Raw genomic sequence first — 14,388 nt, 5'->3', positions numbered from 1 at the left:
AAGTTGGCAAAAAATGGCTCAGTGGGTAATAGCACTTGATACACAGCCATGAGCACCTGAGTTCAGAACCTAAAAACTGATGTAAAAAGCCAGGCTCAGCCATGTAAGCCTGTGACCTCAGTGCTCAGTGGGGATTAGGTGAGTAGAGACAAGTAGATCCCTGGGGCTTGCTGGACGCCAAGGTCTCTTACAAGTGGTGCGCTCCAGATGCAGTGGGAACCAATGTCTCAAAGAAATAGGGAAAGAGCTCAAAAGATACACAGCTGACATTCTCCTGTGGCCTCTTCACATGCATACAGATCCATGTACGTACACACACACACACACACACACACACACACACACACCAGAGAAAGACATAAAAAATTAAAGGATGAATTTATAATATGTGAAGTAATTGTAATAATAACTGCACGGCAGATGCTGTTGAGCAGATACTATAATGCCTCCATGATTTCAGGAACATTGGGATCAACATCATAGGTTGATTTTTTAAGAAATGCTAAATAATCTTTTAAAAGAAAAAATTACTCTATTTCTAATATTGCTTCTGGAGGCTGTTTGGGGATGGCTCAGTGTGGAGGGCACACTTTCAGAGTGAAATTCTTTGTGCTAACTCAGCTTTGCTTTATGAAACACTTAGTATTCATCAATTCATTCTAACACCGTTGACAGCATATTTGGTAAACATCAGTGACCACACTTGGTGGTGTGTTGGAAACACTGTTACAGCCTGCTGATCCTAGCAATGGGACCTGTCACTGGTACACAGAAGCCATGGTTTGTTTTGGACTCACAGAAATGAATAGATTAATCTGGTCCTTTTCTCATAGAGAGTACCGTTTTGTAGTGAGATATATGTTAAATAAATAACCTACACAGAAATCTATAAAAGATTTTAATAAATGAGCTGAAGGCTAAGAATTGGAATAATAAGATATATTTAAATGGAGGAAGCAGCAATGAATACTCAAACATGCAATATTTTTCCTTCTTTCGCTCTGAACTGCTGAAAGCTTCACTGAGCTATGCTAACTTAGATCTGAGAAACACAGGGGAAGGTGAAGGGACTCAAAGAGAAAAACGAGCCAAGCACCAAGTGTCAGAAAAGAACTTGAGAGAAAGACAGAAGCTGCTTGCCCTGACTCACATAGGTGTGTCTTTGTCCTGCTCTGCCTGCTGGGAGTCTCTCTGAGACTGAGAAGACAATCTGGTGGGAACAGTTGGGCCAGACAGTTGGATCTACAGACTTGTCACAATTTATGTTACTGTCCAAAGGAAGCCAGGAGACCTGGTCTAATAGCCATTTCTGTCCTCCAGTTGCCCATTTCAGCAAGCAATGTTTCCTCTGGGTGCATAAAATGAAGGGACGGGAAAAGGTTGCACAGTGCTTCTGTGTATTAGCTACTATGTCAGACTCTGCGCCTCTCTCGCCTGTACTGAGTTGAGCCCTATGGTGGCCACACAGAACAGGGTGGGCTGTGGCTTAGAGTTCAAAAGTGGCTTTTATTTCTTAGAGTTGAGGCCTTAGCTTAGGGTTGATTCCTGAGCAAAAAGACAACCTAAGGGTTGCAACATAGGCCAGAAAAGCTTAAGTATTGGATAAGCATGGAGAAACCCTCCTACATTTTTTTTTTAGTGGAACTATCTGAAGTTCAATTAAGGAGTTAAAGTAGATGGACCTTGCTCACGCTTAAAGAAGGGTAAATGAACTGTCTACCTAGCTGCCTTTGTGTGATGAAAAATAAATCAATAAGAACTGGTTGATCTTATAAAAGCAAAAGGCAAATAACTGAGGCAAGGAGTTGACAGAGTATGGCCCTTGGGTCCAATCAGCCCACAGTGTGTTTGCACAGTGTTGAATGCCATCCACATCCACTCATATGCCTATTGCTTTTCACCGCTCATGTGTAACTCTGAGTGGCTCTGGAAATCTATGGCTCATGATGCCTAATATCTTCCTAATCTGATCTTTTACAAGCCAGTTTTGCTTTCTTGGGACCTAGGAACTTGCTGCATTTAGTTGTATCTATTCCTAGATGCATTCATTCATTCATTCATTCATTCACTCATTCAATCAATATTAATTGTAACTCATTCACTCACGTGAATTAAAGGCTTACTGTAAATATGCCAGGGGCTTGGACAAAGACCTAGAAGGCCTGGTTCTTGCCAGCACACAGCTGTATGTTTAGGGGGCAGATACAGATGGCTTCTATACAGGTGGCAGTCACTATGAAAATAGCAAGCAGAACAGGTTGCTAGCCCTGGTGGATGGAGAGAGGAGATAGTTCCCGATGCCATGAATAGTGTCCTTAATGACCCATGAGTAGAACTGGTCACAGCCTGTGGTGATTATAGGAGGTAGTGGAACCTTTAAGAGGTGGAGCTTTTGGGGAGGAAGGTAGATTTGGGGTACCATGCCTTTGAAGGTGATTTGGGACCATTTTCCCCTTCCTATATATCTTAGGCTTTCTGATTGCCCTGAGATGAGCAGCTTCCCATGTCACACGTTTCTCCACAGTCTGTTGCATACTGGGTCCAATAGAAATGACGCAGCTGACTATGGACTGACTCCTCCTAAATTGTGAGCCCGAACAACTTTTTTCTCTCTTAAGGTTACTTATCTCAGGTTCTTTGTTATAGTCATAGAAAATGATCAATACATAGGATGTTATGATCTTTAAATGAGCTTTCTCAAAAATAAGTTTGGGTGACACCTTCTACTCCAAGTGAGGGCCCAGGATCACCAACACTGAAGTCTCTTTGGTGCTCTTGTGAAAGAGTCACAACTGGCTCTTCCTCTTCCAGATAAGAGGGCATTTTAACAAGCTTCTTGAGTGATTTGTTCTTAAATTAAATGTAAGAAATTTTGACTTAGGAGATGTGTATGCCAGTTACATTAATGTGTGTCCCCATGAACTATTTCATGCAATTGTATTTCTAGCAAGGCACTGAGTTGGTGCCTTAATCTTTCCCCAGTCGTCCTTCAGTCTTGAAGAGCCTAGCAAGTCAAAGTCAGGGGAACTGATGTGTTGGGAGAGCTCAGGATGTAGACTTACCAAGGAAGGAAAGAAAACAGGGTGTTGTGTATGGGTCAAAGTCTTTATGCATTTTCAAATGTGAACAGAGTAGACACCAACCTACTATCAAGGTTACTGGCCAATGACAGGGCCTAATATAGGTAACAGAATGAAAAATAAGGAGCCTTCAGGTCCCATTCAGGCACAGAAAAGAAAGCATGACAAATTAAGATATAGAGTCAACTAGTTATAGCTGCTTAGAGCCTTTGTAATAATCCTGGATAATGCCCGGTAAGAAGTGCTGATGCCTTAGGAGAAGGTTGAGTAGGGCGAGCATTGAACTTGGTTATGCATCCATGATATAGGAGCTGGTCCTCAACAAGACTAACCTAGTTCACACAGGACCTCTGCCTCAGGGAAGGTCCCAGAAGACAGCATATGCCTAGCAATTCTTCCTATCTTTTTAAAAACTCCATTGCCTGCTGTGGCAAGTTGAGGTGACTGACTCTTTAGAGACAAGCCATGGGTCTTAGGTCCTGGAAGGCTTTGAGAAGAAATGGAGGGCCAGATTCTCTTTCATCTCCTGGCCTCTGCTCTTCATTTGTCTGTTTTTGGTCTCTAACTCCAGACTAACAAAGGTTCATTATTTCCTTATGATTCCCCAAGCTCCCTGAAGATAAGAATCACCCAGAGCCCTTGCAATAACTAGCAGGCTAGTACATCCAGCAGCCTGCAGGTCCCCAGCCGAGACCTCCTAGTAACCTGTAGGTTTGACATGCACTTTGGGAGGCTTTTATCAGGGAGCCCAGGGAGCAGCAGCCCCCAGAGTTTAGTGCTGCAGGTGCCTTAAACCAGATGCCTGGATCACAATTGAGTTGCAGTCCACTGTTGAGTCCCATGTGAGTTACAGATACAAACAAGCATTAGCTTCCTCCCCTATAGAATAAGGGTGAGTATTATGCCTCCCCTAAGGCTTCTTTTGAAGACAAAGTGAGGCATGGAAATGGAACACCTGGCAGAGTATAAGGCACTGAGTAACCCTTACTAGAATATTATTTAGCTTTTAGATTCTTCTAATGAGTTAAGAATAACTGGACATCAACAGTGCTAACTGCTGTGCACTGAGAAAGGAATGAGATGCATACTTCCCCAGCCCTTCCTCATAGTCTTAGGTAAGCCTTCATTTAATAGCCTCGGACAATGTCCTCTGGCTTCACTCAACTCTGCACTCTCAGTTCCTGCCTAGCCTTTCCTAAATTGTCTTAATAGTTTTGGGCTTTTTGCTAATACACCTGACTCACCTCATTTCTGACCCTTTAGTAGGAAGCTGCTTCTGTCTAGAATATCCTAATCTTTTTCCGTGCTCCTAACTGACTGGCAGCTCCAGGTAAGGTGTTACACATAGCTTGGCTCTGTCATTCTCCAGTGTGAGAACACAGAGCTTATCTTGCTCTTTTTGTGTGTGACACATTCAAGAGCTTCAGGGATGGAAAAAGGGAGGTAAGGACACTCTTGAAGTAAAGCATGCTTCAAAGACTGACAGATGCATGAGCCTGGAGGGCCAAAGTTGGGGCCAGTGCATGAAGCCTTACATTCCTCGCTGTCCTTTGGTACTTTCTTTAAGAAAGTACTGGTAAGGACAAAATGGAAACCTCCCATTGTGGAGCTTCCACACAGGGAAGATGCCTACCTGGGCAAGCCTTCTCGCAGGGGTCTGTGATGTCAAAAAAAAACCACGATGAACATTTGTTAAAGGTGTCCAGGTGAGTTTTAGCCAGACAGCTCCAGCAAAAGCATGCCTGCAGCTCAGTCATATATGACAACAGCTAGTGAGGGGAGAAGAGAATAGAGAGAAAGAGAGGGCTACAGGACATACAGGGGGTGTGAAAGCGGACTCGTGGAAGTGCTATGAACTAATGGAAAGTTCCAGGTTTAGGGGAGGAGTTCTGGCAATATGGATGGGGACAAGGCACATTTTGTGGTTTGGTCACTTTACATTTTCATGAGTTCCTACAATTGCCTTATTTCTGAAGGTCTTCATCACCAGTATACTGTAATAAGACATTAGATCTGTATAAATAATACTTCAACTCTTAGCAACTCTCAACAGTAAGATTCTTTTCTTACATATCCCACTCACCTCTCCTGTTTTGGTTGCTCCTCTTTTGTCACGATGTGTGGCCCTGAGATCACCATGAAGACATAGATACTCCCAGGCAGCAGAAGAGGAGCACAGGTCAGAGGAAAGAAGGTTCTGGAACCTTTCCAAACAAGTTGACCTGCCCAAGATTAGCACCCATCGGCCAAGCCTGATGCCAGTGTTGCGAAGTTCCTTCCTCTTCATAGTGAAGCTTACATACAGCTGCACATATGGGGACCAGGTATTGCGGGGCTGCTATTGACTGCATGGGAAGGGTTTGGAGTGAGTGACTACAGTGCCAAATAGCTCATTTGCATGTCCAAGTGTATAGTGACCGATGTGGCACTGAAAGCCATGTGTGGTGTACAGATGCAGGAAACTTACATGCTATCAGAGAACTACAGAATTTGGAGCCAGGTGGCCTGATGCACACCAGCCCCTTGACATTTCCATTCCCCATCTTCTAGCTACTATTTTGCTTCTTTTCTTTCTCTGTTCTCTTCCTCTGTCTCCCTCTTCCTATTCTCTTCCTCTTCTAAAAAATGAGAGAGAGAGAGAGAGAGAGAGAGAGAGAGAGAGAGAGAGTGTCACATATAGGGCTACTGCTCAGTGGTAGAGTGATTGCTTAGTGTGCACACAAGACCCTGGGTTTGATACCTATTACTGACAAAAAAGAACTCCAAAAGCTACATGACTTGCCCAAGGTCGACAACCAGAAACAGTGTTCCCATTTCCCATGTTGAAGTCGTTTGCAGGGCTGCAATTTGAAGAGCATTAAACAAAGTCATTTATAAAGCAAAGTCACCTCTGGAAAAATTAATCAAAACAAATCAAAGCAAAACAAACAAAATTCTCAAAAAAACAAAACAAACCGTACCAAAAAAAAACCCATACAATTAAGCCTCCTATAACAACCCACTTAGCTAATATTTATTAATTGAATTTCAATATGTACCTGGCAGGGTTGAACTTGACATCCAAAGGTCTGAGTGTGGAGGTCAGGGCTGTTACTGGAAATTCTACCCTGTCTGGGTGTTACAGTGGCAGCCATTGCACTGGGTGAGAGCACTAAACACATTTGATGTTTGCTAAAGGTAATTTATGCCACAGCAGCAGTTATTACAGAACAATCGCAATTTCTCTAGGATTCAGAGAAAAGATAATTGAGAAACCGTGCTTTCAGTGAGTTCATTAATTGTGTGTATGTCTCGGGAGGTGACAATCAAAGGAATAAAGAGACAGGCATCTCTTACCACAAATGGCTTTTCCTTCCATTATGCCGCTCCTGTTGTATTCAGGAAAAGTTGGAGAGTGTATCCTGTGTGGCAGTGAGTGATATGGAAGAATGGAGTGGTGCTGCCTCACAGCCCGGGCGGGAAAGTCCTCCTAGGGGAAAAACTCAGGTGACTGACTGTGTGACCCAGATTGCCTTTCTCATCCTCAAGGTCCTCAACTTATGGAGATAGGAAACCTTCCTGTCTAGATCCGAGTAGGGGTTCAATGCTTCTCTCATGTGTTGTCCTTGGTTGGTGCAGTCATTTAAGTAGACACTCCTGGGTCCAGTCCCGCCTGTCATGATCTTCTTGTAGGTTTCAGGACGTTCTCCACAGTTGTGTGGAGAGCGAGACCTGACTCTGACATGAACTCTGGTGCCCCATATTTGACTACTTCCCCTTGGCGGGGAGGCCTGGTGGCACTCAGAAAAAGGATAAGCAGGCTACCAAGATGAGACCTGATAGGCTGTGACCATATGGTAGAGGAAGATGTCCCCTTCTGTCACAGACCTAGGGGAGGGTAATAGGGTGAAAGAGGGGGGGCAGGAGGAACGGGAGGATACAAGTGAAGGCATAACAATTGACATGTAATCTGAATAAATTAAAAAAAGAAAGAAAGAAACCGATCCACGTGGTGGCACACGCCTTTAATCCCAGCACTTGGGAGGCAGAGGCAGGTGGATTGCTATGAGTTCAAGGCCAGTCTGGCCTACAAAGTGAATCCAGGACAGCCAAGGATACACAGAGAAACCCTGTCTCAAAACAAACAAAACAACAACACAAAAACAAACAAACAAACAAACAACAACAACAACAAAACAAAAAGAAAGAAACCTTCCTCTTGGGATTTGATGCAAAATAAGAGTTGTTTGTGTAAAAGTGTCTCCCATGTTTGTCACCATAGAGTCAACACAGAAGAGAACATCCAGATTTTATTGTGATAGCCACTGTGTCTGACCATCTCCACTCTGAATGCCTGCCCGCTACCTTCTCTTTTCTTATATCTTTATCCTCCTGGGTTGGGCTGGGAGTGGGGGGTGAATGCAGAAAGACAAGAGTCACCCTGGCAAGTGTAATGTCCCATCATCACAGAGAGTTAACAGTGTTTCCCACGCTTAAGTAATGAGCATCAACTAACTGGTCTTGTCACATCCTCGGGCTGGGAGGGTCTTTAAATGCCTTCTTCTTTAATGATAATTCAATGCACAGCTGCTTGGCCCAGCACCACGACAAAGTGGCATATGCCATTAGCTTCAAGACTCTTTGCTGACTAAGAACTTGAGCCAGGCATGGCAGTGCTCTTCTTCCGTGATACCAGCATTCGAAGAGATTGAAGCAAGAGGACTGGGGATTTCAAGGCCAGCCTTGTCTCAATTATCTTAAAAAGAAAAAGAGATCATATACAGGGGGAAGAGATCCCCCTCAGTCACAATCATAGGGGAGGGGAATAAGGTGAAAGCAGGAGGGAGGAAGGAATGGGAGGATACAAGGGGTGGGATAACAATTGAGATGTAATATGAATGAATTAATAAAAATTTTAAAATTAAAAAAATAAAAAGAAAAAAAAGAAAAAGAGAATTTTCTGAAGCACCTGGTTCCTGTTTGGTATTTTCAACCACAAAGAAACTCTTCTCAGTGACGAGTGGAGGTGTGCTTTTCTGTCTCTCCTACTATCGATCGGTGCCCTATGCAGATGAAGTTTGCAGCATGTTTTCTGAGACTATGTAGATTTCTATCTAGCTGTAAGTCAATATCACCAAACCCTAGGGATCTCATTTTTCTCTTAAATTTAATATTTTGAATGACAAATTAAAGTACTTTAATTCTAAAGTACTTTGAAAACCTAGTGTTTGTACTTTATTTCCCTTAATATTCTGTGTGTTTTGATAAGGAATATAATGCTGCACTTAACAGTGTAGGCTCTGCAGGTTCCCAGTCAGTGTCCATGTCCCAGTTCTACCACTTACTGGCTGGTAACCATAACACAATATGCCTAAGTTCCTTAGCACTATCTTCATCCGCAGAATGGAGATAATCATAAATCTTGGAAAATTTGCTGTGAAGATTAAACAAGTCATCTAAACATCACTGTGAACATGCTTGCTACACAAAGAGTGCCCAACAAACACACATCCCTTTCCTCAAAAACCACACACTGGGGACACATTAGGGCCTGCTGCAGGGTGGATATGGTTTAAGTTTTTCCCATGAAGCTTTCTGATTTGAAAGCTCACTCTCCCACTCAACCATGTTCAAGTGTGTTGTAGTCATTAACAGTGCCACCCTTGGAAGGTATGAAGATATTTCTCACCAGAGCCTAACAAAGACACCATGAGACAGTAGATTGTTATAGAAGGAGAAAGACTGGTCCCTCTCATGGCTTCTCTACTTGCCATGTTGCCTCTTTCACATATTCTCTATCAGAGTGATGCCATCTACCGTGAAGTCCTCACCAGAGCTCACCAGAAGCTAGTGCTCTGCTCTTGGATCTCCATACTAGTGAGCTAAATGCACTTCTTCTCTTTACTAATCACTCAGTCCAAATATCTGTTACAGGGATAATAAACCAATGCACAGTTTTATGACTTCCTCTTCTGAGACTGAAATACCTCATCTATCTATCTACAGCATCACTCACTTTCTGATACTGAAATGAGCCTGGAAAAGGGTTTTCTTCAAATTTTAATTTATTCACCTTACACGGAGAAATGTAGCATCCCAAAAGGCTAGGAAAAGCCAGTTATCTATACACTGATGTTGCCAGGTCCCTTGTATACCCCAAGGCACATAGACACCACACTGACAGTCTCTATTGTAATACCTTGCTCATATTTAATTGCTTTTGGTGAGAAGACACAAAGGAGTCTCTGAGAGATGTAAACTAAATGAGACTATCTGACAAGCTGAATACCTTGATGCTCTACAGTCAAGGGTTAACAAGTATCTATCTCCCTCACCTATGCATAAAAGGCAGAACATTGGGAGGTTGGGGCCCTTTCACAGCCAAACCTTGCTATGGACATTAGAGTTTTAAAGAAGGATAACAAGACCACTTTGTGTGCCATTCCAAGAGAAATAATAAACCAAAGACCTGTTTTTGTGTAACCCTCCTCTCAAAACAGAGGCTTAAAAACAACTTTCATTAATTATCTGTCATGACTGTGGTTGCAACAAGTTCAAGCTGGTGGCTCTTCTCCATGGGATGCCAGTTGTTGGCTGCAGTGACAGGAGGAATCAATAGTGCCACATTTTATGAGGGTATCACTTGCATACTCAGCAAGGGCTGAAAATGGAATTGATTCTCTGTTGTGGCTGATGACAAGAAGGTCTCAGTCTTCCTCTATATGACTTCTTCATGAGGTGTGGGTTTCCTACACTATGGTAGAAAGTTCCAAGAGAACTTTCTGGAAGAGGGCAACTGAGGCTATTTGGATGCCTAGCCTAGGAAGCTATACAGCATCACTCCCATAAGCAGTTTGGGGGATGGAGTTATTCAACAAAGAGAACTCTGGGAGCTGGTGACCAGTGTGGCCTTCTGTGGAGTTTTGACGTGACTCGGGGTGATGATGGTCTCATGGCCTGAGGTGGGAACGAATGTGAGACATTTGTACATGGGAGCCAGAGGCATGAGACCAGGCTCCTGGGATCCCAGGAGCATGAAGCTGGGTCCCACTTGGAGTTGTCTCCAGGAGGCAAGGGTGTTTGCTACTTCTCCTTGTCTTGTTTGCTTTGCTCAACAGAGAAAGGAAATGAGTGTCTGCTGAAAACTGAATCCGGTACATAACTGATGAAGTTGTGGGTTAATTGACAGTGTACCAAGCTGGCGTTGAAGTTGTTTTCTTTTTTTCCTTTCATGAACTACCCAAGGGTTAAAGAGAAAGTTAGGGGCAATGATGTTTTGCCTTAGACACAGATCTCTGTTCATTTAAACAAGGTTTCTGGCAACCTTTCTCACTGCATGGAAATGAGTTCAAATTCTAATTCTGGAACTGGCCTGTGTGCCTCCACCTGAAAGAAAATAAACCATGAGTGCATTCTACTAGGAAATAAGTTTGTGGCCCAACTGCAATAATCCTGCTGAACTTCACAGCTTGCTTTTCTGTTTGACAACTTTCTTTTATTTTGTTTTCATCTTGTTATTCCAGCTTATTTTTCTTTGTCCCAGTTTTTAAATTTACTTTTATTTTTTATTTTTGTCTTGCTGTGCTATGTGTAAGGACTTCCTCAAATTATTCTCAGAATGAGGCTGAGTTTAAACAAACAAGTGAAGTGTGTCCTGAATTCACAAGAGTGAGCCTTGGTTTGTCCTAGGCCTTTCCCTTCATTGTTTCCTCTCCATTCTCCTCTGAGTCATTAGCTCACCTATCCTTGTCATTCCAAATAATGTCTAACCTCCCCCAATGTGTGTGTGTGCATGTTCATGTGGAAGGCTGTGTGTGTATATATATATGCATTGTATGTGGAAACCAGAGGTCAACCTTGGGCGTATTTACATTTTTATTATGTATTTATTTATTTTTAAGATAGGACCCCCTAGTTGCCCAGAATTCAATGGTTAGATTAGGCTTTCCATCTCTGCCTTCCCAGCACTATAGCCAACCCCTTCCATATTATTTATGGGGTTTGAGCCAGGTTCCTATGCTCATCCTGCAAGTACTATATTGACTGTGCCATCTCCCCAGCCCACACCAGGAGCTCTTTATTCCAAGATCTGTTATGATAGATTGCAATGTCTCATGACTAAGGGTTAGCTTTTGACTACAACAAAGTTCCTATGAGAGTTGAGTGTGCTTGTAGACAGAGTTTTTAGGGTAAAAGCCACATAGTTACAAGTTCTTCTCAGCCAACTGTCCCTATACATCACATAAAGAAATAAACCAGGGGCAGGGAGATGGCTCAGTGGGTAAGAGTGCTTTCTGTGCTTTCGTGAGGTCTCCATCTTGCACAGAACCCTCCCCTCTATGCCCAAACCTTATTCTGGAGCAATGGTCATGAACTCTCTGGAACCATCTTATCTACTCCCTCATCATCCACATAAAAAGCTGGGCAGAGCTGCATTTACTTGTAATGCCAGCATTAAAAGAACAGAGACAGAATGTCCCAGAAGGTCATGGCTAGCCAGCCTTGTCTAAACAGTGAGCTTCTAATCAGTGAGAGACCCTCTTCCAAGGCAATAAGGTGGAGCACAACACAGGAAGATACCCTAGATACTGTTCTGGATTCTGCATGCACACACATAGTGAGTCCATTTGCACACTCACATGCCTACATCACATGCACACAGACATACATATGAAGGTCCAAAAAGACAAGTAGTGGCAAGCAACAAGAAGACATCTGTTTAGTTCAATGTGGCTGCACAGAAACGGCAAGAAATGAAGGGGTATAGTAGCTCTAAGTGAGTCTTGGGATACTAATAGGAGATTCAGGTTAAAATACAGGGCAAGAACTAGGCATGTTTATGCAGTCCGGGTAAAAGGTGCGCCCCCATCGTTGTCTCAGCTCTGGTTTGGCAAGGTTATCTGAAGATATCCGTGTTGCTTGGGGAGATAAAATGGTTCCCAGGAGGTGATGAGCTCTTCTGGAGAAGGCTTGGGTCTCTTGGACAGCTGTTTCATAGTTTCAGAGGAGGGGCATGTCCTTCAGAGTTCTTCTATTCCGGGAATCCAAGGTGACTCCAGAGGAAAGGCTAAGGGTAATGCCTTACCTTTGTGCCTTCAGCATTAAAAGAGGGTGAGATAGGTTGGACAGCTCCTCCTTGATTAACATGCTGACCTGCAAGGTAAGCAGATGAAGTAAAGGAGATAGTCACAGAAAAAAGACAGACAGAGATGTCGAGCTTTTGTGCTTCGTTTAGTTACCTCGTGAGTCTAAGTGAAGAGTCAATACTTTTTTTTTTTAAGCAAAAATAGCCTTTATGTGTCCGCTTTACGTTAGCTTCTGAGCATTTAGTCCTAGACACCTGAAGAAATTATTCATTTGGAAATGCAAATAAATAGACTTTTACTCTTCTTTTTACTGAAGAAAGATTCTAAAATTTTTCTCCATCAATTTAACAATATGCTGACATTACCTATGAAATAACGACATCATCTGTTATTCTTGTAAAAATGCGTTTGATAGACTTAAGAAGGATTTTAGGTCCAAAATAGTTGCCTAAGATGACAGTGTTGGTGACAATGTCCTAGACAGAAGGACTGTGACCTGGGTAAACAAAAGGATTGTTATTGGGTAAACAATATCCTACATTCAGAATTCCTCAGTAATCTGTTTTCTAGGAAATTGAAACCTCCCTTATCTGCCCTAAGGTCAACTACCTCAGGCAAGGGCATCTAGTTAACCAGAAAGCCTGAATCAGCCCAAAGACCCCCACCTGTGGACTCATATAAAATCAGACTGTTTTCCTGACAAGTTGCTGGTCTGTGTACCCAAGAGAAAGCTTTGGCAGTTTGGTCCTCCAATAAACCTTTCTTTTACCTTCAGAGTGGTCCAGTTTGATCTTTTCACTGCATCCTTACTTACAGAGGAAACACATGTCTGGCACAGTAAAAATAGTCAAGAGTCTACAGCTGGGGAGCTCATAGGCCCCAGGAGTAAACCTGGTTATTCTGCTACAGGGACAGATTACCAATCTGCCTATCAATTTCTATCTTTCTATTAGTAGATCAGTTCAGTGTTCACACCTCATCAGAGAAGTTCTGATGTGCGGTGGATGATATCTAGAGCAGAAACTCACAACTGGTCAACACGCCAAGAATAAGTATCAGTGGAATGCTCAGCCACAAATAGGATGTCTACACCAAACTACACCTCCAAAGTTTCAGGGACCATCATCAGGTGATGGTGGAAAGAATGTAAGAGCAAGAGGCTAAGGATGACTGGAGTGAAATAGCATCTTCCGGACATGACATGACTGCTGCTTCCCTGAACTCAGAGCAACTGTAGTTACCCACACAAGACCTGCACACATCAAGACGTTCACCATTCTAACACGAAGTAGGCAGCATTTGAGCCCCCACCCCTAACTAAGGAACAATTTACAACTGATGGCTTCTGGGGAACAGTAAGGACTTTTTAAGGGTCCTTGTAAGTCAACCATGTTCCAGTGGATGTCCCCACGCCCAGATGTATAAGAGGAGCAGCAGAAACTGGATTTGATGGATTACTTAGAAAGAGAAACAAAGTTGGGGGCGGGTGTAGGAAACCTCAAAGTTGGCTCAAGACAACACAAAGACCAAGTTCGAGGCACAAAGAAGACTTATTTCCCCAGAGGGACAAAAGCCAGAGATAAGGGACAAAGACAAGATATAGAGGAAGAGGAGGAAGAAAGGGAAGGAAACAAAGGAGAGGGAAGAAAAGGGGAAAGGGGGAGGGGTAAGAGACAACAGAGTGTCTGGATAGGGAGGGGACAGACCCAGCACATAGGAAAATGACAGTTTATAAAGGTGAAACAGGAAACCGCGTATCAGGATGAAGTGTTTAATTCTAATTACGCATGTTATTTAGGTGAGCCAAAGGGGGATTTTAATCACTGGACTTCAGTACTTTGATACCTGGACCTTGGCATTCAGCCATAGGAGGAGGAATTGCCCAAATAAGGGAATAAGCCTTGGTGGCTAGCCAAGGCCTGCCTTGGGTCACGTGCTCTAGTGGGCTGGTATCCCTTCAGTGAGGATGTGGGGATGAATTTGAGAAAACGTAGGGGAAGGAGTTGGGATGAATATGGTGAAAAGGTATTACATGAAATTCTCTTCAATTAATCGAAATATTAGAAATGTTCTTGAAATCAAAGCAACATATTTATGGTAGTTAGCAAAGATTATTGTTGTTTCTTCCACAGCTTCCACCTTTCCCCCTACTATGCAAGAAAAGGTCATTGATCCCATAATTCAACAATGTCCTGTGAAGCTGTCAATGGTACATAAATAAAGAACCAATTTTCATTTGTCAG

Source organism: Acomys minous, assembly GCF_964271855.1.
Source record: "Acomys minous genome assembly, chromosome: 12".
Taxonomy (NCBI): domain Eukaryota; kingdom Metazoa; phylum Chordata; class Mammalia; order Rodentia; family Muridae; genus Acomys; species Acomys minous.
This window is presented reverse-complemented; position numbering follows the sequence as displayed.